Raw genomic sequence first — 27,533 nt, 5'->3', positions numbered from 1 at the left:
ATGGTTGGAAATACCAGAAATAACCCAGACATAACCTGCGTTATCCTCTAAAATACTAATCGAAACCAGCTTTGATTGACAGTGTGGTACCACATTACTACGTGATCCAAACCAGAAAAAGCCCAGGATCTGGCCAACTAGTGTGCGAGAAATACGAAAGTACGAGCCAGATGTGGGCAAATCCCAGACCTAACCGAGACATGACCGTAGTTATCCTCTAAAATATTTATCGCAACCAGGATTAATTGACCGTTTTGGTGTGGTACCGCGTTGCTACGTGATCCAAACCAGGAAAAGGCCAGGATCTGGCCAACAAGTATGCGAAAAATGCGAAAGTATGTGCCAGATGGTTGGAAATACCAGAACTAACCCAGACATAACCGGCGTTATCCTCTAAAGTATTAATCGCAACCAGGTTTAGTTGACTGTTTCGGTGTGGAACCACATTGCTACGGGATCCAAACCAGAAAAAACCCAGGATCTGGCCAAGAAGTATGCGTAAAACGCGAAAGTATGTGCCAGATGAGGGCAAATCCCAGACCTAACCGAGACATAACCGGCGTTATCCTCTAAAATATTAATCGCAACCATTTTAATTGACTGTTTCGTTGAGGAACCACATGACTACGGGATCCAAACCAGAAAAAGCCCAGGATCTGGCCAACTAGTATGCGAGAAATGCGAAAGTACGAGCCAGATGTGGGCAAATCCCAGACCTAACCGAGACGTAACCTGCGCTATCCTCTAAAATATTAATCGCAACCAGGTTTAATTTACTGTTTCGGTGTGGTACCGTATTACTACGTGATCCAAACCAGAAAAAGGCCAGGATCTGGCCAACAAGTATGCGAAAAATGCGAAAGTACGAGCCAGATGAGGGCAAATACCAGACCTAACACAGACATAACCGGCGTTATCCCCTAAAACACTAATCGGAACCAGCTTTTATTGACTGTTTCAGTGTGGTACCACATTACGACGTGATCCAAACCAGAAAAAGGCCAGGATCTGACCAACAAGTATGCGAAAAATGCGAAAGTACGAGCCAGATGAGGGCAAATACCAGACCTAACCGAAACATAACCTGCGCTATCCTCTAAAATATTAATCGGAACCAGGATTAATTGACTGTTCAAGTGTGGTACCACATTACTGCCATGTCAAAGCCCGAAAAAGCCCACGATCTGGCCAACAAGTATGCGAAAAGTGCGAAAGTACGAGCCAGATGATTGCTAATACCAGACCAAACCGAGACATAACCGGCGATATCCTCTAAAATATTAATCGCAAACAGGTTTAATTGACTGTTGCGGTGTGGTACCGCATTACTACATGATCCAATCCAGAAAAAGCCCTGGATCTGGCCAACAAGTATGCGAGTAATGCGTCAGTACGAGCCAGATGAGTGCAAATACCAGAACTAACCCAAACGTAACCAGCGTTATCTTCCAAACTATTAATCGGAACCAGCTTTTAGTGAGTGTTTCAGTATGGTACCACATTTCTACGTTATCCAAGCCAGAAAAAGGCCAGGATCTGGCCAACAAGTGTGCGAAAAATGCGAAGGTATGAGCCAGATGGGTGGAAATACCAGAACTAACCCAGACATAACCGGCGTTATCCTTTAAAATATTAATCGCAACCTGGTTTAGTTGACCGTTTCGGTGTGGTACCGCATTACTACGTGATCCAAACCAGAAAAAGGCCAGGATCTGGCCAACAAGTATGGAAAAAATGCGAAAGTACGAGCCAGATGAGGGCAAATACCAGACCTGACCCAGACATAACCGGCTTTAACCTCTAAAATATTAATCGCAACAAGGTTTAATTGACTGTTTCAGTGTGGTACCACATTACTACGTGGTACAAGCCAGAGAAGGGCCAGGATCTGGCCAACAAGTCAGCGAAAAGTGCGAAAGTACGAGCCAGATGAGGGCAAATCCCAGACCTAACCGAGACATAACCGGCGTTATCCTCTAAAATATTAATTGCAACCAGGTTTAATTGACTGTTTCGGTGTGGTACCGCATTACTACGTGATCCAAGCCTGAAATAGGCTGGGATCTGGCCAACAAGTATGCAAAAAATGCGAAAGGACGAGCCAGATGAGGGCAAATACCAGACCTGACCCAGACATAACCGGCGTTGTCCTCTAAAATATTAATCGCAACCAGGATTAATTGACCGTTTTGGTGTCGTACCGCGTTGCTACGTGATCCAAACCAGGAAAAGGCCAGGATCTGGCCAACAAGTATGCGAAAAATGCGAAAGTATGTGCCAGATGGTTGGAAATACCAGAACTAACCCAGACATAACCGGCGTTTTCCTCTAAAGTATTAATCGCAACCAGGTTTAGTTGACTGTTTCGGTGTGGAACCACATTGCTACGGGATCCAAACCAGAAAAAACCCAGGATCTGGCCAAGAAGTATGCGTAAAACGCGAAAGTATGTGCCAGATGAGGGCAAATCCCAGACCTAACCGAGACATAACCGGCGTTATCCTCCTAAATATTAATCGCAACCATTTTAATTGACGGTTTCGTTGAGGAACCACATGACTACGGGATCCAAACCAGAAAAAGCCCAGGATCTGGCCAACTAGTATGCGAGAAATGCGAAAGTACGAGCCAGATGTGGGCAAATCCCAGACCTAACCGAGACGTAACCTGCGCTATCCTCTAAAATATTAATCGCAACCAGGTTTAATTTACTGTTTCGGTGTGGTACCGTATTACTACGTGATCCAAACCAGAAAAAGGCCAGGATCTGGTCAACAACTATGCGAAAAATGCGAAAGTATGTGCCAGATGGTTGGAAATACCAGAACTAACCCAGACATAACCGGCGTTATCCTCTAAAGTATTAATCGCAACCAGGTTTAGATGACTGTTTCGGTGTGGAACCACATTGCTACGGGATCCAAACCAGAAAAAACCCAGGATCTGGCCAAGAAGTATGCGTAAAACGCGAAAGTACGAGCCAGATGAGGGCAAATACCAGACCTAACACAGACATAACCGGCGTTATCCCCTAAAACACTAATCGGAACCAGCTTTTATTGACTGTTTCTGTGTGGTACCGTATTACTACGTGATCCAAACCAGAAAAAGGCCAGGATCTGGCCAACAAGTATGCGAAAAATGCGAAAGTACGAGCCAGATCAGGGCAAATACGAGACCTAACCCAGACATAACCGGCGTTATCCCCTAAAATACTAATCGGAACCAGCTTTTATTGACTGTACCAGTGTGGTACCACATTACTACGTGATACAAACCAGAAAAAGCCCAGGATCTGGCCGACTAGTATGCGATAAATGCGAAAGTACGAGCCAGATGAGGGCAAATCCCAGACCTAACCGAGACATAACCTGCGCTATCCTCTAAAAATATTAATCGCAACCAGGATTAATTGACTGTTTCAGTGTGGTACCACATTACTGCCATGTCAAAGCCCGAAAAAGCCCACGATCTGGCCAACAAGTATGCGAAAAATGCGAAAGTATGAGCCAGATGAGGGCAAATCCCAGACCTAACCGAGACGTAACCTGCGCTATCCTCTAAAATATTAATCGGAACCAGGATTAATTGACTGTTTCAGTGTGGTACCACATTTCTGCCATGTCAAAGCCCGAAAAAGCCAACGATCTGGCCAACAAGTATGCAAAAAATGCGAAAGGACGAGCCAGATGAGGGCAAATACCAGACCTGACCCAGACATAACCTGCGCTATCCTCTAAGATATTAATCGCAACCAGGTTTAATTGACTGTTTCGTTGTGGTGCCGCGTTACAACGTGATCCAAACCAGAAAAAGGCCAGGATCTGGCCAACAAGTATGCGATAAATGCGAAAGTACGAGCCAGATGAGGGCAAATACCAGAACTAACCGAGGCATAACCTGCGTTATCCTCTAAAATATTAATCGGAACCAGGTTTAATTGACTGTTTCAGTGTGGTACCACATTTCTGCCATGCCAAAGCCCGAAAAAGCCAACGATCTGGCCAACAAGTATGCAAAAAATGCGAAAGGACGAGCCAGATGAGGGCAAATACCAGACCTGACCCAGACATAACCTGCGCTATCCTCTAAGATATTAATCGCAACCAGGTTTAATTGACTGTTTCGTTGTGGTACCGCGTTACTACGTGGTCCAAGCCAGAAAAAGGCCAGGAACTGGCCAACTAGTATGCGAGAAATGCGAAAGTACGAGCCAGATGTGGGCAAATCCCAGACCTATCCGAGACATAACCGGCGTTATCCTCTAAAATATTAATCGCAACCAGGATTAATTGACTGTTTCGTTGTGGTGCCGCGTTACAACGTGATCCAAACCAGAAAAAGGCCAGGATCTGGCCAACAAGTATGCGAAAAATGCGAAAGTACGAGCCAGATGATGGCAAATACCAGAACTAACCGAGGCATAACCTGCGTTATCCTCTAAAATATTAATCGGAACCAGGTTTAATTGACTGTTTCGGTGTGGCACCGTATTACTACGTGATCCAAACCAGAAAAAGGCCAGGATCTGGTCAACAACTATGCGAAAAATGCGAAAGTTCGAGCCAGATGAGGGCAATTACCAGACCTAACCCAGACATGACCGGCGTTATCCTCTAAAATATTAATCGCAACCAGGATTAATTGACTGTTTGGGTGTGGTGCCGCGTTACAACGTGATCCAAACCAGAAAAAGGCCAGGATCTGGCCAACAAGTATGCGAAAAATGCGAAAGTACGAGCCAGATGAGGGCAAATACCAGACCTAACCCAGACATAACCGGCGTTATCCCCTAAAATACTAATCGGAACCAGCTTTTATTGACTGTTTCAGTGTGGTACCACATTACGACGTGGTCCAAACCAGAAAAAGCCCAGGATCTGCCCAACAAGTATGCGAGAAATGCGAAAGTACGAGCCAGATGATTGCTAATACCAGACCAAACCGAGACATAACCGGCGTTATCCTCTAAAATATTAATCGCAAACAGGTTTAATTGACTGTTGCGGTGTGGTACCGCATTACTACATGATCCAATCCAGAAAAAGCCCTGGATCTGGCCAACAAGTATGCGAGAAATGCGTCAGTACGAGCCAGATGAGTGCAAATACCAGAACTAACCCAAACGTAACCAGCGTTATCTTCCAAACTATTACTCGGAACCAGCTTTTAGTGAGTGTTTCAGTATGGTACCACATTACTACGTTATCCAAGCCAGAAAAAGCCCAGGATCTGGCCAACAAGTAGGCGAAAAGTGCGAAAGTACGAGCCAGATGAGGGCAAATCCCAGACCTAACCGAGACATAACCGGCGTTATCCTCTAAAATATTAATCTCAACCAGTTTAATTGACTGTTTCGGTGTGGAACCACATTACGACTGCATCCAAACCACAAAAAACCCGAGATCTGGCCAACAAATAAGCGAAAAATGCGAAAGTACGAGCCAGGTGAGTGCAAATACCAGACCTAACCGTGACATAACGGCGTTATCCTCTAAAATATTAATCGCAACCGGGTTTATTTGACTGTTTCGGTGTGGTACCGCATTACTACGTGATCCAAACCAGAAAAAGGCCAGGGTCTGGGCAACAAGTATGCGAAAAATGCGAAAGTACGAGCCAGATGAGGGCAAATACCAGAACTAACCGAGACATAACCGGCGTTATCCTCTAAAATACTAATCGCAACAAGGAGTAATTGACCGTTTAGGTGTGGTACCGCGTTACTACGTGGTCCAAGCCAGAAAAAGGCCAGGAACTGGCCAACTAGTATGCGAGAAATGCGAAAGTACGAGCCAGATGTGGGCAAATCCCAGACCTAACCGAGACATAACCGTAGTTATCCTCTAAAATATTAATCGCAACCAGGATTAATTGACCGTTTTGGTGTGGTACCGCGTTGCTACGTGATCCAAACCAGAAAAAGGCCAGGATCTGGCCAACAAGTGTGCGAAAAATGCGAAGGTATGAGCCAGATGGGTGGAAATACCAGAACTAACCCAGACATAACCGGCGTTATCCTTTAAAATATTAATCGCAACCAGGTTTAATTGACTGTTTCGGTGTGGTACCGCATTACTACGTGATCCAAACCAGAAAAAGGCCAGGGTCTGGCCAACAAGTATGCGAAAAATGCGAAAGTACGAGCCAGATGAGGGCAAATCCCAGACCTAACCGAGACGTAACCTGCGCTATCCTCTAAAATATTAATCGGAACCAGGATTAATTGACTGTTTCAGTGTGGTACCACATTTCTGCCATGTCAAAGCCCGAAAAAGCCAACGATCTGGCCAACAAGTATGCAAAAAATGCGAAAGGACGAGCCAGATGAGGGCAAATACCAGACCTGACCCAGACATAACCTGCGCTATCCTCTAAGATATTAATCGCAACCAGGTTTAATTGTCTGTTTCGGTGTGGAACCACATTACGACGGGATCCAAACCACAAAAAACCCGAGATCTGGCCAACAAGTAAGCGAAAAATGCGAAAGTACGAACCAGATGGGGGCAAATACCAGACCTAACCCAGACATAACTGGCGTTATCTCCTAAAATACTAATCGGAACCAGCTTTTATTGACTGTTTCAGTGTGGTACCACATTACTACGTGATACAAACCAGAAAAAGGCCAGGATCTGGCCAACAAGTATGCGAAAAATGCGAAAGTACGAGCCAGATGTGGGCAAATCCCAGACCTAACCGAGACATAACCTGCGCTATCCTCTAAAAATATTAATCGCAACCAGGTTTAATTTACTGTTTCGGTGTGGTACCGTATTACTACGTGATCCAAACCAGAAAGAGGCCAGGATCTGGCCAACAAGTATGCGAAAAATGCGAAAGTACGAGCCAGATGAGGGCAAATACCAGACCTAACCCAGACATAACCAGCGTTATCCCCTAAAATACTAATCGGAACCAGCTTTTATTGACTGTTTCAGTGTGGTACCACATTACTACGTGATACAAACCAGAAAAAGGCCAGGATCTGGCCAACAAGTATGCGAAAAATGCGAAAGTACGAGCCAGATGAGGGCAAATACCAGACCTAACCCAGAAATAACCGGCGTTATCCTCTAAAATATTAATCGCAAACAGGTTTAATTGACTGTTGCGGTGTGGTACCGCATTACTACATGATCCAATCCAGAAAAAGCCCTGGATCTGGCCAACAAGTATGCGAGAAATGCGTCAGTACGAGCCAGATGAGTGCAAATACCAGAACTAACCCAAACGTAACCAGCGTTATATTCCAAACTATTAATCGGAACCAGCTTTTAGTGAGTGTTTCAGTAAGGTACCACATTACTACGTTATCCAAGCCAGAAAAAGCCCAGGATCTGGCCAACAAGTAGGCGAAAAGTGCGAAAGTACGAGCCAGATGAGGGCAAATCCCAGACCTAACCGAGACATAACCGGCGTTATCCTCTAAAATATTAATCTCAACCAGTTTAATTGACTGTTTCGGTGTGGAACCACATTACGACTGGATCCAAACCACAAAAAACCCGAGATCTGGCCAACAAATAAGCGAAAAATGAGAAAGTACGAGCCAGGTGAGTGCAAATACCAGACCTAACCGAGACATAACCGTAGTTATCCTCTAAAATATTAATCGCAACCAGGATTAATCGACCGTTTTGGTGTGGTACCGCGTTGCTACGTGATCCAAACCAGAAAAAGGCCAGGATCTGGCCAACAAGTGTGCGAAAAATGCGAAGGTACGAGCCAGATGAGGGCAAATACCAGACCTAACCCAGACATAACCGGCGTTATCCTCTAAAATATTAATCGCAACCAGGATTAATTGACTGTTTCGTTGTGGTGCCGCGTTACAACGTGATCCAAACCAGAAAAAGGCCAGGATCTGGCCAACAAGTATGCGAAAAATGCGAAAGTACGAGCCAGATGAGGGCAAATACCAGAACTAACCGAGGCATAACCTGCGTTATCCTCTAAAATATTAATCGGAACCAGGTTTAATTGACTGTTTCAGTGTGGTACCACATTACTGCCATGTCAAAACCTGAAAAAGCCCAGGATCTGGCCAACAAGGATGCGAAAAATGCGAAAGTATGAGCCAGATGAGGGCAAATCCCAGACCTAACCGAGACATAACCTGCGCTATCCTCTAAAATATTAATCGCAACCAGTTTAATTGACTGTTTCGGTGTGGAACCACATTACGACTGCATCCAAACCACAAAAAACCCGAGATCTGGCCAACAAATAAGCGAAAAATGCGAAAGTACGAGCCAGGTGAGTGCAAATACCAGACCTAACCGTGACATAACGGCGTTATCCTCTAAAATATTAATCGCAACCGGGTTTATTTGACTGTTTCGGTGTGGTACCGCATTACTACGTGATCCAAACCAGAAAAAGGCCAGGGTCTGGCCAACAAGTATGCGAAAAATGCGAAAGTACGAGCCAGATGAGGGCAAATCCCAGACCTAACCGAGACATAACCGGCGTTATCCTCTAAAATATTAATCGCAACAAGGAGTAATTGACCGTTTAGGTGTGGTACCGCGTTACTACGTGGTCCAAGCCAGAAAAAGTCCAGGAACTGGCCAACTAGTATGCGAGAAATGCGAAAGTACGAGCCAGATGTGGGCAAATCCCAGACCTAACCGAGACATAACCGTAGTTATCCTCTAAAATATTAATCGCAACCAGGATTAATTGACCGTTTTGGTGTGGTACCGCGTTGCTACGTGATCCAAACCAGAAAAAGGCCAGGATCTGGCCAACAAGTGTGCGAAAAATGCGAAGGTATGAGCCAGATGGGTGGAAATACCAGAACTAACCCAGACATAACCGGCGTTATCCTTTAAAATATTAATCGCAACCAGGTTTAATTGACTGTTTCGGTGTGGTACCGCATTACTACGTGATCCAAACCAGAAAAAGGCCAGGGTCTGGCCAACAAGTATGCGAAAAATGCGAAAGTACGAGCCAGATGAGGGCAAATCCCAGACCTAACCGAGACGTAACCTGCGCTATCCTCTAAAATATTAATCGGAACCAGGATTAATTGACTGTTTCAGTGTGGTACCACATTTCTGCCATGTCAAAGCCCGAAAAAGCCAACGATCTGGCCAACAAGTATGCAAAAAATGCGAAAGGACGAGCCAGATGAGGGCAAATACCAGACCTGACCCAGACATAACCTGCGCTATCCTCTAAGATATTAATCGCAACCAGGTTTAATTGACTGTTTCGGTGTGGAACCACATTACGACGGGATCCAAACCACAAAAAACCCGAGATCTGGCCAACAAGTAAGCGAAAAATGCGAAAGTACGAACCAGATGGGGGCAAATACCAGACCTAACCCAGACATAACTGGCGTTATCTCCTAAAATACTAATCGGAACCAGCTTTTATTGACTGTTTCAGTGTGGTACCACATTACTACGTGATACAAACCAGAAAAAGGCCAGGATCTGCCCAACAAGTATGCGAGAAATGCGAAAGTACGAGCCAGATGAGGGCAAATACCAGACCTAACCCAGACATAACCGGCGTTATCCTCTAAAATATTAATCGCAACCAGGATTAATTGACTGTTTCGTTGTGGTGCCGCGTTACAACGTGATCCAAACCAGAAAAAGGCCAGGATCTGGCCAACAAGTATGCGAAAAATGCGAAAGTACGAGCCAGATGAGGGCAAATACCAGAACTAACCGAGACATAACCGGCGTTATCCTCTAAAATATTAATCGGAACCAGCTTTTATTGACTGTTTCAGTGTGGTACCACATTACTACGTGATACAAACCAGAAAAAGGCCAGGATCTGGCCAACAAGTATGCGAGAAATGCGTCAGTACGAGCCAGATGAGTGCAAATACCAGAACTAACCCAAACGTAACCAGCGTTATCTTCCAAACTATTAATCGGAACCAGCTTTTAGTGAGTGTTTCAGTATGGTACCACATTACTACGTTATCCAAGCCAGAAAAAGCCCAGGATCTGGCCAACAAGTAGGCGAAAAGTGCGAAAGTACAAGCCAGATGAGGGCAAATCCCAGACCTAACCGAGACATAACCGGCGTTATCCTCTAAAATATTAATCGGAACCAGCTTTTATTGACTGTTTCAGTGTGGTACCACATTACTACGTGATACAAACCAGAAAAAGGCCAGGATCTGGCCAACAAGTATGCGAAAAATGCGAAAGTACGAGCCAGATGAGGGCAAATACCAGACCTAACCCAGACATAACCGGCGTTATCCTCTAAAATATTAATCGGAACCAGCTTTTATTGACTGTTTCAGTGTGGTACCACATTACTACGTGATACAAACCAGCAAAAGGCCAGGATCTGGCCAACAAGTATGCGAGAAATGCGTCAGTACGAGCCAGATGAGTGCAAATACCAGAACTAACCCAAACGTAACCAGCGTTATCTTCCAAACTATTAATCGGAACCAGCTTTTAGTGAGTGTTTCAGTATGGTACCACATTACTACGTTATCCAAGCCAGAAAAAGCCCAGGATCTGGCCAACAAGTAGGCGAAAAGTGCGAAAGTACGAGCCAGATGAGGGCAAATCCCAGACCTAACCGAGACATAACCGGCGTTATCCTCTAAAATATTAATCTCAACCAGTTTAATTGACTGTTTCGGTGTGGAACCACATTACGACTGGATCCAAACCACAAAAAACCCGAGATCTGGCCAACAAATAAGCGAAAAATGCGAAAGTACGAGCCAGGTGAGTGCAAATACCAGACCTAACCGTGACATAACGGCGTTATCCTCTAAAATATTAATCGCAACCGGGTTTATTTGACTGTTTCGGTGTGGTACCGCATTACTACGTGATCCAAACCAGAAAAAGGCCAGGGTCTGGCCAACAAGTATGCGAAAAATGCGAAAGTACGAGCCAGATGAGGGCAAATACCAGAACTAACCGAGACATAACCGGCGTTATCCTCTAAAATATTAATCGCAACAAGGAGTAATTGACAGTTTAGGTGTGGTACCGCGTTACTACGTGGTCCACGCCAGAAAAAGGCCAGGAACTGGCCAACTAGTATGCGAGAAATGCGAAAGTACGAGCCAGATGTGGGCAAATCCCAGACCTAACCGAGACATAACCGTAGTTATCCTCTAAAATATTAATCGCAACCAGGATTAATTGACCGTTTTGGTGTGGTACCGCGTTGCAACGTGATCCAAACCAGAAAAAGGCCAGGATCTGGCCAACAAGTGTGCGAAAAATGCGAAGGTATGAGCCAGATGGGTGGAAATACCAGAACTAACCCAGACATAACCGGCGTTATCCTTTAAAATATTAATCGCAACCAGGTTTAATTGACTGTTTCGGTGTGGTACCGCATTACTACGTGATCCAAACCAGAAAAAGGCCAGGATCTGGCCAACAAGTATGCAAAAAATGCGAAAGTACGAGCCAGATGAGGGCAAATACCAGACCTGACCCAGACATAACCGGCTTTAACCTCTAAAATATTAATCGCAACAAGGTTTAATTTACTGTTTCAGTGTGGTACCACATAACTACGTGGTACAAGCCAGAGAAGGGCCAGGATCTGGCCAACAAGTCAGCGAAAAGTGCGAAAGTACGAGCCAGATGAGGGCAAATCCCAGACCTAACCTAGACATAACCGGCGTTATCCTCTAAAATATTAATCGCAACCAGGATTAATAGACCGTTTCGATGTGGAACCGCGTTACTACGTGTTCCAAACCAGAAAAAGGCCAGGATCTGGCCAACAAGTATGCAAAAAATGCGAGAGGACGAGCCAGATGAGGGCAAATACCATACCTGACCCAGACATAACCGGCGTTGTCCTCTAAAATATTAATCGCAACCAGGATTAATTGACCGTTTCGATGTGGTACCACATTACTACGTGATTCAAACCAGAAAAAGGCCAGGATATGGCCAACAAGTAAGCGAAAAATGCGAAAGTACGAGGCAGATGAGAGCAAATACCAGACCTAACCCAGACATCACCGGCGTTATCCTCTAAAATATTAATCGCAGCCAGGTTTAATTGACCGTTTCGGTGTGCAGCCACATTACTACGGGATCCAAACCTGAAAAAACCCAGTATCTGGCAAATAAGTATGCGAAAAGCGCGAAAGTATTAGCCAGATGATTGCAAATAGCAGAACTAACCCAGACATTACCAGCGTTATCCTCTAAAATACTAATCGGAACGGGCTTCTATTGACTGTTTCAGTGTGGTACCACATTACTACGTGATCCAAACCAGAAAAAGCCCAGGATCTGGCCAACTAGTATGCGAGAAATGCGAAAGTACGAGCCAGATGTGGGCAAATCCCAGACCTAGCCGAGACATAACCGTAGTTATCCTCTAAAATATTAATCGCAACCAGGATTAATTGACCGTTTTGGTGTGGTACCGCGTTGCTACGTGATCCAAACCAGGAAAAGGCCAGGATCTGGCCAACAAGTATGCGAAAAATGCGAAAGTACGAGCCAGATGAGGGCAAATCCCTGACCTAACCGAGACATAACCTGCGCTATCCTCTAAAATATTAATTGCAACCAGGTTTAATTTACTGTTTCGGTGTGGTACCGTATTACTACGTGATCCAAACCAGAAAAAGCCCAGGATCTGCCCAACAAGTATGCGAGAAATGCGAAAGTACGAGCCAGATGATTACTAATACCAGACCTAACCGAGACATAACCGGCGTTATCCTCTAGAATATTAATCGCAAACAGGTTTAATTGACTGTTTCGGTGTGGCACCGCATTACTACATGATCCAATCCGGAAAAAGCCCTGGATCTGACCAACTAGTATGCGAAAAGTGCGAAAGTACGAGCCAGATGACTGCAAATACCAGAACTAACCCAAACGTAACCAGCGTTATCTTCCAAACTATTAATCGGAACCAGCTTTTATTGAGTGTTTCTGTATGGTACCACATTACTACGTTATCCAAACCAGAAAAAACCCAGTATCTGCCCAACAAGTATGCGAAAAACGCGTAAGTATGAGCCAGATGACTGCAAATACCAGAACTAACCCAGACATAACCAGCGTTATCCTCTAAAGACTATTCGGAACCATCTTTTATTGACAGTGTGGAACCACACTACGACGTGGTCCAAACCAGAAAAAGCCCAGGATCTGGCCAACAAGTATGCGAGAAATGCGTCAGTACGAGCCAGATGAGTGCAAATACCAGAACTAACCCAAACGTAACCAGCGTTATCATCCAAACTATTAATCGGAACCAGCTTTTAGTGAGTGTTTCAGTATGGTACCACATTACTACGTTATCCAAGCCAGAAAAAGCCCAGGATCTGGCCAACAAGTAGGCGAAAAGTGCGAAAGTACGAGCCAGATGAGGGCAAATCCCAGACCTAACCGAGACATAACCGGCGTTATCCTCTAAAATATTAATCTCAACCAGTTTAATTGACTGTTTCGGTGTGGAACCACATTACGACTGGATCCAAACCACAAAAAACCCGAGATCTGGCCAACAAATAAGCGAAAAATGCGAAAGTACGAGCCAGGTGAGTGCAAATACCAGACCTAACCGTGACATAACGGCGTTATCCTGTAAAATATTAATCGCAACCGGGTTTATTTGACTGTTTCGGTGTGGTACCGCATTACTACGTGATCCAAACCAGAAAAAGGCCAGGGTCTGGCCAACAAGTATGCGAAAAATGCGAAAGTACGAGCCAGATGAGGGCAAATACCAGAACTAACCGAGACATAACCGGCGTGATCCTCTAAAATATTAATCGCAACAAGGAGTAATTGACCGTTCAGGTGTGGTACCGCGTTACTACGTGGTCCAAGCCAGAAAAAGGCCAGGAACTGGCCAACTAGTATGCGAGAAATGCGAAAGTACGAGCCAGATGTGGGCAAATCCCAGACCTAACCGAGACATAACCGTAGTTATCCTCTAAAATAATAATCGCAACCAGGATTAATTGACCGTTTTGGTGTGGTACCGCGTTGCTACGTGATCCAAACCAGAAAAAGACCGGGATCTGGCCAACAAGTGTGCGAAAAATGCGAAGGTATGAGCCAGATGGGTGGAAATACCAGAACTAACCCAGACATAACCGGCGTTATCCTTTAAAATATTAATCGCAACCAGGTTTAATTGACCGTTTCGGTGTGGTACCGCATTACTACGTGATCCAAACCAGAAAAAGGCCAGGATCTGGCCAACAAGTATGCAAAAAATGCGAAAGTACGAGCCAGATGAGGGCAAATAGCAGACCTGACCCAGACATAACCGGCTTTAACCTCTAAAATATTAATCGCAACAAGGTTTAATTTACTGTTTCAGTGTGGTACCACATAACTACGTGGTACAAGCCAGAGAAGGGCCAGGATCTGGCCAACAAGTCAGCGAAAAGTGCGAAAGTACGAGCCAGATGAGGGCAAATCCCAGACCTAACCTAGACATAACCGGCGTTATCCTCTAAAATATTAATTGCAACCAGGTTTAATTGACTGTTTCGGTGTGTTACCGCATTACTACGTGATCCAAGCCTGAAATAGGCTGGGATCTGGCCATCAAGTATGCAAAAATTGCGAAAGTACGAGCCAGATGAGGGCAAATACCAGACCTGATCCAGACATAACCAGCGTTGTCCTCTAAAATATTAATCGCAACCAGGATTAATAGACCGTTTCGGTGTGGTACCGCGTTATTACGTGTTCCAAACCAGAAAAAGGCCAGGATCTGGCCAACAAGTATGCAAAAAATGCGAAAGGACGAGCCAGATGAGGGCAAATACCAGACCTGACCCGGACATAACCGGCGTTGTCCTCTAAAATATTAATCGCAACCAGGATTAATTGACCGTTTCGATGTGGTACCGCGTTACTACGTGATCCAAACCAGAAGAAGGCCAGGATCTGGCCAACAAGTATGCGAAAAATGCGAAAGTATGAGCCAGATGGTTGGAAATACCAGAAATAACCCAGACATAACCTGCGTTATCCTCTAAAATACTAATTGACACCAGCTTTGATTGACAGTGTGGTACCACATTACTACGTGATCCAAACCAGAAAAAGCCCAGGATCTGGCCAACAAGTATGCGAAAATTGCGAAAGTACGAGCAAGATCCGGGGGATGGGCGCGAAAGCGCGGGCACGGGGAGGATACCGGAAGAATGCTTCGAGCGATTCCCGGTATCCTCCGAAAGCGTGCCGAAGGGTCACCGTGGGGTTTTTAGTGGGTAGGTCCCGCGCCTGTCGTTGTACGGGCGCGGGGAATCCCACACACCCCTCCCACCTCTCCCCAAGGAGGTGGGAGGGAGTCTTTCGAAGATTTTCCACACGACAAAAAAAAAAAAAAAAAAAAGTACGAGCAAGATGAGGGCAACTCCCAGACCTAACCGAGACATAACCGGCGTTATCCTCTATAATATTAATCGCAACCAGGTTAAATTGACTGATTCAGTGGGGTACCACATTACTACGTGATTCAAACCAGAAAAAGGCCAGGATATGGCCAACAAGTAAGCGAAAAATGCGAAAGTACGAGGCAGATGAGAGCAAATACCAGACCTAACCCAGACATCACCAGCGTTATCCTCTAAAATATTAATCGCAGCCAGGTTTAATTGACCGTTTCGGTGTGCAGCCACATTACTACGGGATCCAAACCTGAAAAAACCCAGTATCTGGCAAATAAGTATGCGAAAAGCGCGAAAGTATGAGCCAGATGATTGCAAATAGCAGAACTAACCCAGACATTACCAGCGTTATCCTCTAAAATACTAATCGGAACGGGCTTCTATTGACTGTTTTAGTGTGGTACCACAATACTACGTGATCCAAACCAGAAAAAGCCCAGGATCTGGCCAACAAGTATGCGAAAAATGCGAAAGTATGAGCCAGATGGTTGGAAATACCAGAACTAACCCAGACATAACCGGCGTTATCCTCTAAAATATTAATCGCAACCAGGTTTAGTTGACTGTTTCGGTGTGGAACCACATTGCTACGGGATCCAAACCAGAAAAAACCCAGGATCTGGCCGAGAAGTATGCGTAAAACGCGAAAGTATGTGCCAGATGATTGCATATACCAGAAATAACCCAGACATAACCGGCGTTATCCTCTAAAATATTAATCGCAACCAGGTTTAGTTGACTGTTTCGGTGTGGAACCACATTGCTACGGGATCCAAACCAGAAAAAACCCAGGATCTGGCCAACTAGTATGCGAGAAATGCGAAAGTACGAGCCAGATGTGGGCAAATCCCAGACCTAACCGAGACATAACCGTAGTTATCCTCTAAAATATTAATCGCAACCAGGATTAATTGACCGTTTTGGTGTGGTACCGCGTTGCTACGTGATCCAAACCAGGAAAAGGCCAGGATCTGGCCAACAAGTATGCGAAAAATGCGAAAGTATGAGCCAGATGGTTGGAAATACCAGAACTAACCCAGACATAACCGGCGTTATCCTCTAAAATATTAATCGCAACCAGGTTTAGTTGACTGTTTCGGTGTGGAACCACATTGCTACGGGATCCAAACCAGAAAAAACCCAGGATCTGGCCGAGAAGTATGCGTAAAACGCGAAAGTATGTGCCAGATGATTGCATATACCAGAAATAACCCAGACATAACCTGCGTTATCCTCTAAAATACTAATCGGAACCAGCTTTTATTGACAGTGTGGTACCACATTTCTACGTGATCCAAACCAGAAAAAGCCCAGGATCTGGTCAACAAGTATGCGAAAAGTGCGAAAGTACGAGCCAGATGAGGGCAAATCCCAGACCTAACCGAGACATAACCGGCGTTATCCTCTAAAATATTAATCGCAAACAGGTTTAATTGACTGTTTCGGTGTGGAACATCATTACTACGGGATCCAAATCAGAGAGAACCCAGGATCTGGCCAACTAGTATGCGAGAAATGCGTCAGTACGAGCCAGATGAGTGCAAATACCAGAACTAACCCAAACGTAACCAGCGTTATCTTCCAAACTATTAATCGGAACCAGCTTTTAGTGAGTGTTTCAGTATGGTACCACATTACTACGTTATCCAAGCCAGAAAAAGCCCAGGATCTGGCCAACAAGTAGGCGAAAAGTGCGAAAGTACGAGCCAGATGAGGGCAAATCCCAGACCTAACTGAGACATAACCGGCGTTATCCTCTAAAATATTAATCTCAACCAGTTTAATTGACTGTTTCGGTGTGGAACCACATTACGACTGCATCCAAACCACAAAAAACCCGAGATCTGGCCAACAAATAAGCGAAAAATGCGAAAGTACGAGCCAGGTGAGTGCAAATACCAGACCTAACCGTGACATAACGGCGTTATCCTCTAAAATATTAATCGCAACCGGGTTTATTTGACTGTTTCGGTGTGGTACCGCATTACTACGTGATCCAAACCAGAAAAAGGCCAGGGTCTGGCCAACAAGTATGCGAAAAATGCGAAAGTACGAGCCAGATGAGGGCAAATCCCAGACCTAACCGAGACATAACCGGCGTTATCCTCTAAAATATTAATCGCAACAAGGAGTAATTGACCGTTTAGGTGTGGTACCGCGTTACTACGTGGTCCAAGCCAGAAAAAGGCCAGGAACTGGCCAACTAGTATGCGAGAAATGCGAAAGTACGAGCCAGATGTGGGCAAATCCCAGACCTAACCGAGACATAACCGTAGTTATCCTCTAAAATATTAATCGCAACCAGGATTAATTGACCGTTTTGGTGTGGTACCGCGTTGCTACGTGATCCAAACCAGAAAAAGGCCAGGATCTGGCCAACAAGTGTGCGAAAAATGCGAAGGTATGAGCCAGATGGGTGGAAATACCAGAACTAACCCAGACATAACCGGCGTTATCCTTTAAAATATTAATCGCAACCAGGTTTAATTGACTGTTTCGGTGTGGTACCGCATTACTACGTGATCCAAACCAGAAAAAGGCCAGGGTCTGGCCAACAAGTATGCGAAAAATGCGAAAGTACGAGCCAGATGAGGGCAAATCCCAGACCTAACCGAGACGTAACCTGCGCTATCCTCTAAAATATTAATCGGAACCAGGATTAATTGACTGTTTCAGTGTGGTACCACATTTCTGCCATGTCAAAGCCCGAAAAAGCCAACGATCTGGCCAACAAGTATGCAAAAAATGCGAAAGGACGAGCCAGATGAGGGCAAATACCAGACCTGACCCAGACATAACCTGCGCTATCCTCTAAGATATTAATCGCAACCAGGTTTAATTGACTGTTTCGGTGTGGAACCACATTACGACGGGATCCAAACCACAAAAAACCCGAGATCTGGCCAACAAGTAAGCGAAAAATGCGAAAGTACGAACCAGATGGGGGCAAATACCAGACCTAACCCAGACATAACTGGCGTTATCTCCTAAAATACTAATCGGAACCAGCTTTTATTGACTGTTTCAGTGTGGTACCACATTACTACGTGATACAAACCAGAAAAAGGCCAGGATCTGCCCAACAAGTATGCGAGAAATGCGAAAGTACGAGCCAGATGAGGGCAAATACCAGACCTAACCCAGACATAACCGGCGTTATCCTCTAAAATATTAATCGCAACCAGGATTAATTGACTGTTTCGTTGTGGTGCCGCGTTACAACGTGATCCAAACCAGAAAAAGGCCAGGATCTGGCCAACAAGTATGCGAAAAATGCGAAAGTACGAGCCAGATGAGGGCAAATACCAGAACTAACCGAGACATAACCGGCGTTATCCTCTAAAATATTAATCGGAACCAGCTTTTATTGACTGTTTCAGTGTGGTACCACATTACTACGTGATACAAACCAGAAAAAGGCCAGGATCTGGCCAACAAGTATGCGAGAAATGCGTCAGTACGAGCCAGATGAGTGCAAATACCAGAACTAACCCAAACGTAACCAGCGTTATCTTCCAAACTATTAATCGGAACCAGCTTTTAGTGAGTGTTTCAGTATGGTACCACATTACTACGTTATCCAAGCCAGAAAAAGCCCAGGATGTGGCCAACAAGTAGGCGAAAAGTGCGAAAGTACAAGCCAGATGAGGGCAAATCCCAGACCTAACCGAGACATAACCGGCGTTATCCTCTAAAATATTAATCGGAACCAGCTTTTATTGACTGTTTCAGTGTGGTACCACATTACTACGTGATACAAACCAGAAAAAGGCCAGGATCTGGCCAACAAGTATGCGAAAAATGCGAAAGTACGAGCCAGATGAGGGCAAATACCAGACCTAACCCAGACATAACCGGCGTTATCCTCTAAAATATTAATCGGAACCAGCTTTTATTGACTGTTTCAGTGTGGTACCACATTACTACGTGATACAAACCAGAAAAAGGCCAGGATCTGGCCAACAAGTATGCGAGAAATGCGTCAGTACGAGCCAGATGAGTGCAAATACCAGAACTAACCCAAACGTAACCAGCGTTATCTTCCAAACTATTAATCGGAACCAGCTTTTAGTGAGTGTTTCAGTATGGTACCACATTACTACGTTATCCAAGCCAGAAAAAGCCCAGGATCTGGCCAACAAGTAGGCGAAAAGTGCGAAAGTACGAGCCAGATGAGGGCAAATCCCAGACCTAACCGAGACATAACCGGCGTTATCCTCTAAAATATTAATCTCAACCAGTTTAATTGACTGTTTCGGTGTGGAACCACATTACGACTGGATCCAAACCACAAAAAACCCGAGATCTGGCCAACAAATAAGCGAAAAATGCGAAAGTACGAGCCAGGTGAGTGCAAATACCAGACCTAACCGTGACATAACGGCGTTATCCTCTAAAATATTAATCGCAACCGGGTTTATTTGACTGTTTCGGTGTGGTACCGCATTACTACGTGATCCAAACCAGAAAAAGGCCAGGGTCTGGCCAACAAGTATGCGAAAAATGCGAAAGTACGAGCCAGATGAGGGCAAATACCAGAACTAACCGAGACATAACCGGCGTTATCCTCTAAAATATTAATCGCAACAAGGAGTAATTGACAGTTTAGGTGTGGTACCGCGTTACTACGTGGTCCACGCCAGAAAAAGGCCAGGAACTGGCCAACTAGTATGCGAGAAATGCGAAAGTACGAGCCAGATGTGGGCAAATCCCAGACCTAACCGAGACATAACCGTAGTTATCCTCTAAAATATTAATCGCAACCAGGATTAATTGACCGTTTTGGTGTGGTACCGCGTTGCAACGTGATCCAAACCAGAAAAAGGCCAGGATCTGGCCAACAAGTGTGCGAAAAATGCGAAGGTATGAGCCAGATGGGTGGAAATACCAGAACTAACCCAGACATAACCGGCGTTATCCTTTAAAATATTAATCGCAACCAGGTTTAATTGACTGTTTCGGTGTGGTACCGCATTACTACGTGATCCAAACCAGAAAAAGGCCAGGATCTGGCCAACAAGTATGCAAAAAATGCGAAAGTACGAGCCAGATGAGGGCAAATACCAGACCTGACCCAGACATAACCGGCTTTAACCTCTAAAATATTAATCGCAACAAGGTTTAATTTACTGTTTCAGTGTGGTACCACATAACTACGTGGTACAAGCCAGAGAAGGGCCAGGATCTGGCCAACAAGTCAGCGAAAAGTGCGAAAGTACGAGCCAGATGAGGGCAAATCCCAGACCTAACCTAGACATAACCGGCGTTATCCTCTAAAATATTAATCGCAACCAGGATTAATAGACCGTTTCGATGTGGAACCGCGTTACTACGTGTTCCAAACCAGAAAAAGGCCAGGATCTGGCCAACAAGTATGCAAAAAATGCGAGAGGACGAGCCAGATGAGGGCAAATACCATACCTGACCCAGACATAACCGGCGTTGTCCTCTAAAATATTAATCGCAACCAGGATTAATTGACCGTTTCGATGTGGTACCACATTACTACGTGATTCAAACCAGAAAAAGGCCAGGATATGGCCAACAAGTAAGCGAAAAATGCGAAAGTACGAGGCAGATGAGAGCAAATACCAGACCTAACCCAGACATCACCGGCGTTATCCTCTAAAATATTAATCGCAGCCAGGTTTAATTGACCGTTTCGGTGTGCAGCCACATTACTACGGGATCCAAACCTGAAAAAACCCAGTATCTGGCAAATAAGTATGCGAAAAGCGCGAAAGTATTAGCCAGATGATTGCAAATAGCAGAACTAACCCAGACATTACCAGCGTTATCCTCTAAAATACTAATCGGAACGGGCTTCTATTGACTGTTTCAGTGTGGTACCACATTACTACGTGATCCAAACCAGAAAAAGCCCAGGATCTGGCCAACTAGTATGCGAGAAATGCGAAAGTACGAGCCAGATGTGGGCAAATCCCAGACCTAGCCGAGACATAACCGTAGTTATCCTCTAAAATATTAATCGCAACCAGGATTAATTGACCGTTTTGGTGTGGTACCGCGTTGCTACGTGATCCAAACCAGGAAAAGGCCAGGATCTGGCCAACAAGTATGCGAAAAATGCGAAAGTACGAGCCAGATGAGGGCAAATCCCTGACCTAACCGAGACATAACCTGCGCTATCCTCTAAAATATTAATTGCAACCAGGTTTAATTTACTGTTTCGGTGTGGTACCGTATTACTACGTGATCCAAACCAGAAAAAGCCCAGGATCTGCCCAACAAGTATGCGAGAAATGCGAAAGTACGAGCCAGATGATTACTAATACCAGACCTAACCGAGACATAACCGGCGTTATCCTCTAGAATATTAATCGCAAACAGGTTTAATTGACTGTTTCGGTGTGGCACCGCATTACTACATGATCCAATCCGGAAAAAGCCCTGGATCTGACCAACTAGTATGCGAAAAGTGCGAAAGTACGAGCCAGATGACTGCAAATACCAGAACTAACCCAAACGTAACCAGCGTTATCTTCCAAACTATTAATCGGAACCAGCTTTTATTGAGTGTTTCTGTATGGTACCACATTACTACGTTATCCAAACCAGAAAAAACCCAGTATCTGCCCAACAAGTATGCGAAAAACGCGTAAGTATGAGCCAGATGACTGCAAATACCAGAACTAACCCAGACATAACCAGCGTTATCCTCTAAACACTATTCGGAACCATCTTTTATTGACAGTGTGGAACCACACTACGACGTGGTCCAAACCAGAAAAAGCCCAGGATCTGGCCAACAAGTATGCGAGAAATGCGTCAGTACGAGCCAGATGAGTGCAAATACCAGAACTAACCCAAACGTAACCAGCGTTATCATCCAAACTATTAATCGGAACCAGCTTTTAGTGAGTGTTTCAGTATGGTACCACATTACTACGTTATCCAAGCCAGAAAAAGCCCAGGATCTGGCCAACAAGTAGGCGAAAAGTGCGAAAGTACGAGCCAGATGAGGGCAAATCCCAGACCTAACCGAGACATAACCGGCGTTATCCTCTAAAATATTAATCTCAACCAGTTTAATTGACTGTTTCGGTGTGGAACCACATTACGACTGGATCCAAACCACAAAAAACCCGAGATCTGGCCAACAAATAAGCGAAAAATGCGAAAGTACGAGCCAGGTGAGTGCAAATACCAGACCTAACCGTGACATAACGGCGTTATCCTGTAAAATATTAATCGCAACCGGGTTTACTTGACTGTTTCGGTATGGTACCGCATTACTACGTGATCCAAACCAGAAAACGGCCAGGGTCTGGCCAACAAGTATGCGAAAAATGCGAAAGTACGAGCCAGATGAGGGCAAATACCAGAACTAACCGAGACATAACCGGCGTGATCCTCTAAAATATTAATCGCAACAAGGAGTAATTGACCGTTCAGGTGTGGTACCGCGTTACTACGTGGTCCAAGCCAGAAAAAGGCCAGGAACTGGCCAACTAGTATGCGAGAAATGCGAAAGTACGAGCCAGATGTGGGCAAATCCCAGACCTAACCGAGACATAACCGTAGTAATCCTCTAAAATAATAATCGCAACCAGGATTAATTGACCGTTTTGGTGTGGTACCGCGTTGCTACGTGATCCAAACCAGAAAAAGACCGGGATCTGGCCAACAAGTGTGCGAAAAATGCGAAGGTATGAGCCAGATGGGTGGAAATACCAGAACTAACCCAGACATAACCGGCGTTATCCTTTAAAATATTAATCGCAACCAGGTTTAATTGACCGTTTCGGTGTGGTACCGCATTACTACGTGATCCAAACCAGAAAAAGGCCAGGATCTGGCCAACAAGTATGCAAAAAATGCGAAAGTACGAGCCAGATGAGGGCAAATAGCAGACCTGACCCAGACATAACCGGCTTTAACCTCTAAAATATTAATCGCAACAAGGTTTAATTTACTGTTTCAGTGTGGTACCACATAACTACGTGGTACAAGCCAGAGAAGGGCCAGGATCTGGCCAACAAGTCAGCGAAAAGTGCGAAAGTACGAGCCAGATGAGGGCAAATCCCAGACCTAACCTAGACATAACCGGCGTTATCCTCTAAAATATTAATCGCAACCAGGATTAATAGACCGTTTCGGTGTGGTACCGCGTTATTACGTGTTCCAAACCAGAAAAAGGCCAGGATCTGGCCAACAAGTATGCAAAAAATGCGAAAGGACGAGCCAGATGAGGGCAAATACCAGACCTGACCCAGACATAACCGGCGTTGTCCTCTAAAATATTAATCGCAACCAGGATTAATTGACCGTTTCGATGTGGTACCGCGTTACTACGTGATCCAAACCAGAAGAAGGCCAGGATCTGGCCAACAAGTATGCGAAAAATGCGAAAGTATGAGCCAGATGGTTGGAAATACCAGAAATAACCCAGACATAACCTGCGTTATCCTCTAAAATACTAATTGAAACCAGCTTTGATTGACAGTGTGGTACCACATTACTACGTGATCCAAACCAGAAAAAGCCCAGGATCTGGGCAACAAGTATGCGAAAATTGCGAAAGTACGAGCAAGATCCGGGGGATGGGCGCGAAAGCGCGGGCACGGGGAGGATACCGGAAGAATGCTTCGAGCGATTCCCGGTATCCTCCGAAAGCGTGCCGAAGGGTCACCGTGGGGTTTTTAGTGGGTAGGTCCCGCGCCTGTCGTTGTACGGGCGCGGGGAATCCCACACACCCCTCCCACCTCTCCCCAAGGAGGTGGGAGGGAGTCTTTCGAAGATTTTCCACACGACAAAAAAAAAAAAAAAAAAAAGTACGAGCAAGATGAGGGCAACTCCCAGACCTAACCGAGACATAACCGGCGTTATCCTCTATAATATTAATCGCAACCAGGTTAAATTGACTGATTCAGTGTGGTACCACTTCACTACGTGGTCTAAGCCAGAAAAAGGCCAGGATCTGGCCAGCAGGTAAGCGAAAAATGCGAAAGTACGAGCCAGATGGGGGCAAATACCAGAACTAACCCAGCAATAACCAGCGTTATCCTCTAAAATACTAATCGGAGCCAGCATCTATAGACTGTTTCAGTGGGGTACCACATTACTACGTGATTCAAACCAGAAAAAGGCCAGGATATGGCCAACAAGTAAGCGAAAAATGCGAAAGTACGAGGCAGATGAGAGCAAATACCAGACCTAACCCAGACATCACCAGCGTTATCCTCTAAAATATTAATCGCAGCCAGGTTTAATTGACCGTTTCGGTGTGCAGCCACATTACTACGGGATCCAAACCTGAAAAAACCCAGTATCTGGCAAATAAGTATGCGAAAAGCGCGAAAGTATGAGCCAGATGATTGCAAATAGCAGAACTAACCCAGACATTACCAGCGTTATCCTCTAAAATACTAATCGGAACGGGCTTCTATTGACTGTTTTAGTGTGGTACCACAATACTACGTGATCCAAACCAGAAAAAGCCCAGGATCTGGCCAACAAGTATGCGAAAAATGCGAAAGTATGAGCCAGATGGTTGGAAATACCAGAACTAACCCAGACATAACCGGCGTTATCCTCTAAAATATTAATCGCAACCAGGTTTAGTTGACTGTTTCGGTGTGGAACCACATTGCTACGGGATCCAAACCAGAAAAAACCCAGGATCTGGCCGAGAAGTATGCGTAAAACGCGAAAGTATGTGCCAGATGATTGCATATACCAGAAATAACCCAGACATAACCGGCGTTATCCTCTAAAATATTAATCGCAACCAGGTTTAGTTGACTGTTTCGGTGTGGAACCACATTGCTACGGGATCCAAACCAGAAAAAACCCAGGATCTGGCCAACTAGTATGCGAGAAATGCGAAAGTACGAGCCAGATGTGGGCAAATCCCAGACCTAACCGAGACATAACCGTAGTTATCCTCTAAAATATTAATCGCAACCAGGATTAATTGACCGTTTTGGTGTGGTACCGCGTTGCTACGTGATCCAAACCAGGAAAAGGCCAGGATCTGGCCAACAAGTATGCGAAAAATGCGAAAGTATGAGCCAGATGGTTGGAAATACCAGAACTAACCCAGACATAACCGGCGTTATCCTCTAAAATATTAATCGCAACCAGGTTTAGTTGACTGTTTCGGTGTGGAACCACATTGCTACGGGATCCAAACCAGAAAAAACCCAGGATCTGGCCGAGAAGTATGCGTAAAACGCGAAAGTATGTGCCAGATGATTGCATATACCAGAAATAACCCAGACATAACCTGCGTTATCCTCTAAAATACTAATCGGAACCAGCTTTTATTGACAGTGTGGTACCACATTTCTACGTGATCCAAACCAGAAAAAGCCCAGGATCTGGTCAACAAGTATGCGAAAAGTGCGAAAGTACGAGCCAGATGAGGGCAAATCCCAGACCTAACCGAGACATAACCGGCGTTATCCTCTAAAATATTAATCGCAAACAGGTTTAATTGACTGTTTCGGTGTGGAACATCATTACTACGGGATCCAAATCAGAGAGAACCCAGGATCTGGCCAACTAGTATGCGAGAAATGCGTCAGTACGAGCCAGATGAGTGCAAATACCAGAACTAACCCAAACGTAACCAGCGTTATCTTCCAAACTATTAATCGGAACCAGCTTTTAGTGAGTGTTTCAGTATGGTACCACATTACTACGTTATCCAAGCCAGAAAAAGCCCAGGATCTGGCCAACAAGTAGGCGAAAAGTGCGAAAGTACGAGCCAGATGAGGGCAAATCCCAGACCTAACTGAGACATAACCGGCGTTATCCTCTAAAATATTAATCTCAACCAGTTTAATTGACTGTTTCGGTGTGGAACCACATTACGACTGCATCCAAACCACAAAAAACCCGAGATCTGGCCAACAAATAAGCGAAAAATGCGAAAGTACGAGCCAGGTGAGTGCAAATACCAGACCTAACCGTGACATAACGGCGTTATCCTCTAAAATATTAATCGCAACCGGGTTTATTTGACTGTTTCGGTGTGGTACCGCATTACTACGTGATCCAAACCAGAAAAAGGCCAGGGTCTGGCCAACAAGTATGCGAAAAATGCGAAAGTACGAGCCAGATGAGGGCAAATCCCAGACCTAACCGAGACATAACCGGCGTTATCCTCTAAAATATTAATCGCAACAAGGAGTAATTGACCGTTTAGGTGTGGTACCGCGTTACTACGTGGTCCAAGCCAGAAAAAGGCCAGGAACTGGCCAACTAGTATGCGAGAAATGCGAAAGTACGAGCCAGATGTGGGCAAATCCCAGACCTAACCGAGACATAACCGTAGTTATCCTCTAAAATATTAATCGCAACCAGGATTAATTGACCGTTTTGGTGTGGTACCGCGTTGCTACGTGATCCAAACCAGAAAAAGGCCAGGATCTGGCCAACAAGTGTGCGAAAAATGCGAAGGTATGAGCCAGATGGGTGGAAATACCAGAACTAACCCAGACATAACCGGCGTTATCCTTTAAAATATTAATCGCAACCAGGTTTAATTGACTGTTTCGGTGTGGTACCGCATTACTACGTGATCCAAACCAGAAAAAGGCCAGGGTCTGGCCAACAAGTATGCGAAAAATGCGAAAGTACGAGCCAGATGAGGGCAAATCCCAGACCTAACCGAGACGTAACCTGCGCTATCCTCTAAAATATTAATCGGAACCAGGATTAATTGACTGTTTCAGTGTGGTACCACATTTCTGCCATGTCAAAGCCCGAAAAAGCCAACGATCTGGCCAACAAGTATGCAAAAAATGCGAAAGGACGAGCCAGATGAGGGCAAATACCAGACCTGACCCAGACATAACCTGCGCTATCCTCTAAGATATTAATCGCAACCAGGTTTAATTGACTGTTTCGGTGTGGAACCACATTATGACGGGATCCAAACCACAAAAAACCCGAGATCTGGCCAACAAGTAAGCGAAAAATGCGAAAGTACGAACCAGATGGGGGCAAATACCAGACCTAACCCAGACATAACTGGCGTTATCTCCTAAAATACTAATCGGAACCAGCTTTTATTGACTGTTTCAGTGTGGTACCACATTACTACGTGATACAAACCAGAAAAAGGCCAGGATCTGCCCAACAAGTATGCGAGAAATGCGAA

This window comes from Colletes latitarsis, chromosome 1, assembly GCF_051014445.1.
Source record: "Colletes latitarsis isolate SP2378_abdomen chromosome 1, iyColLati1, whole genome shotgun sequence".
Taxonomy (NCBI): Eukaryota; Metazoa; Arthropoda; class Insecta; order Hymenoptera; family Colletidae; genus Colletes; species Colletes latitarsis.
This window is presented reverse-complemented; position numbering follows the sequence as displayed.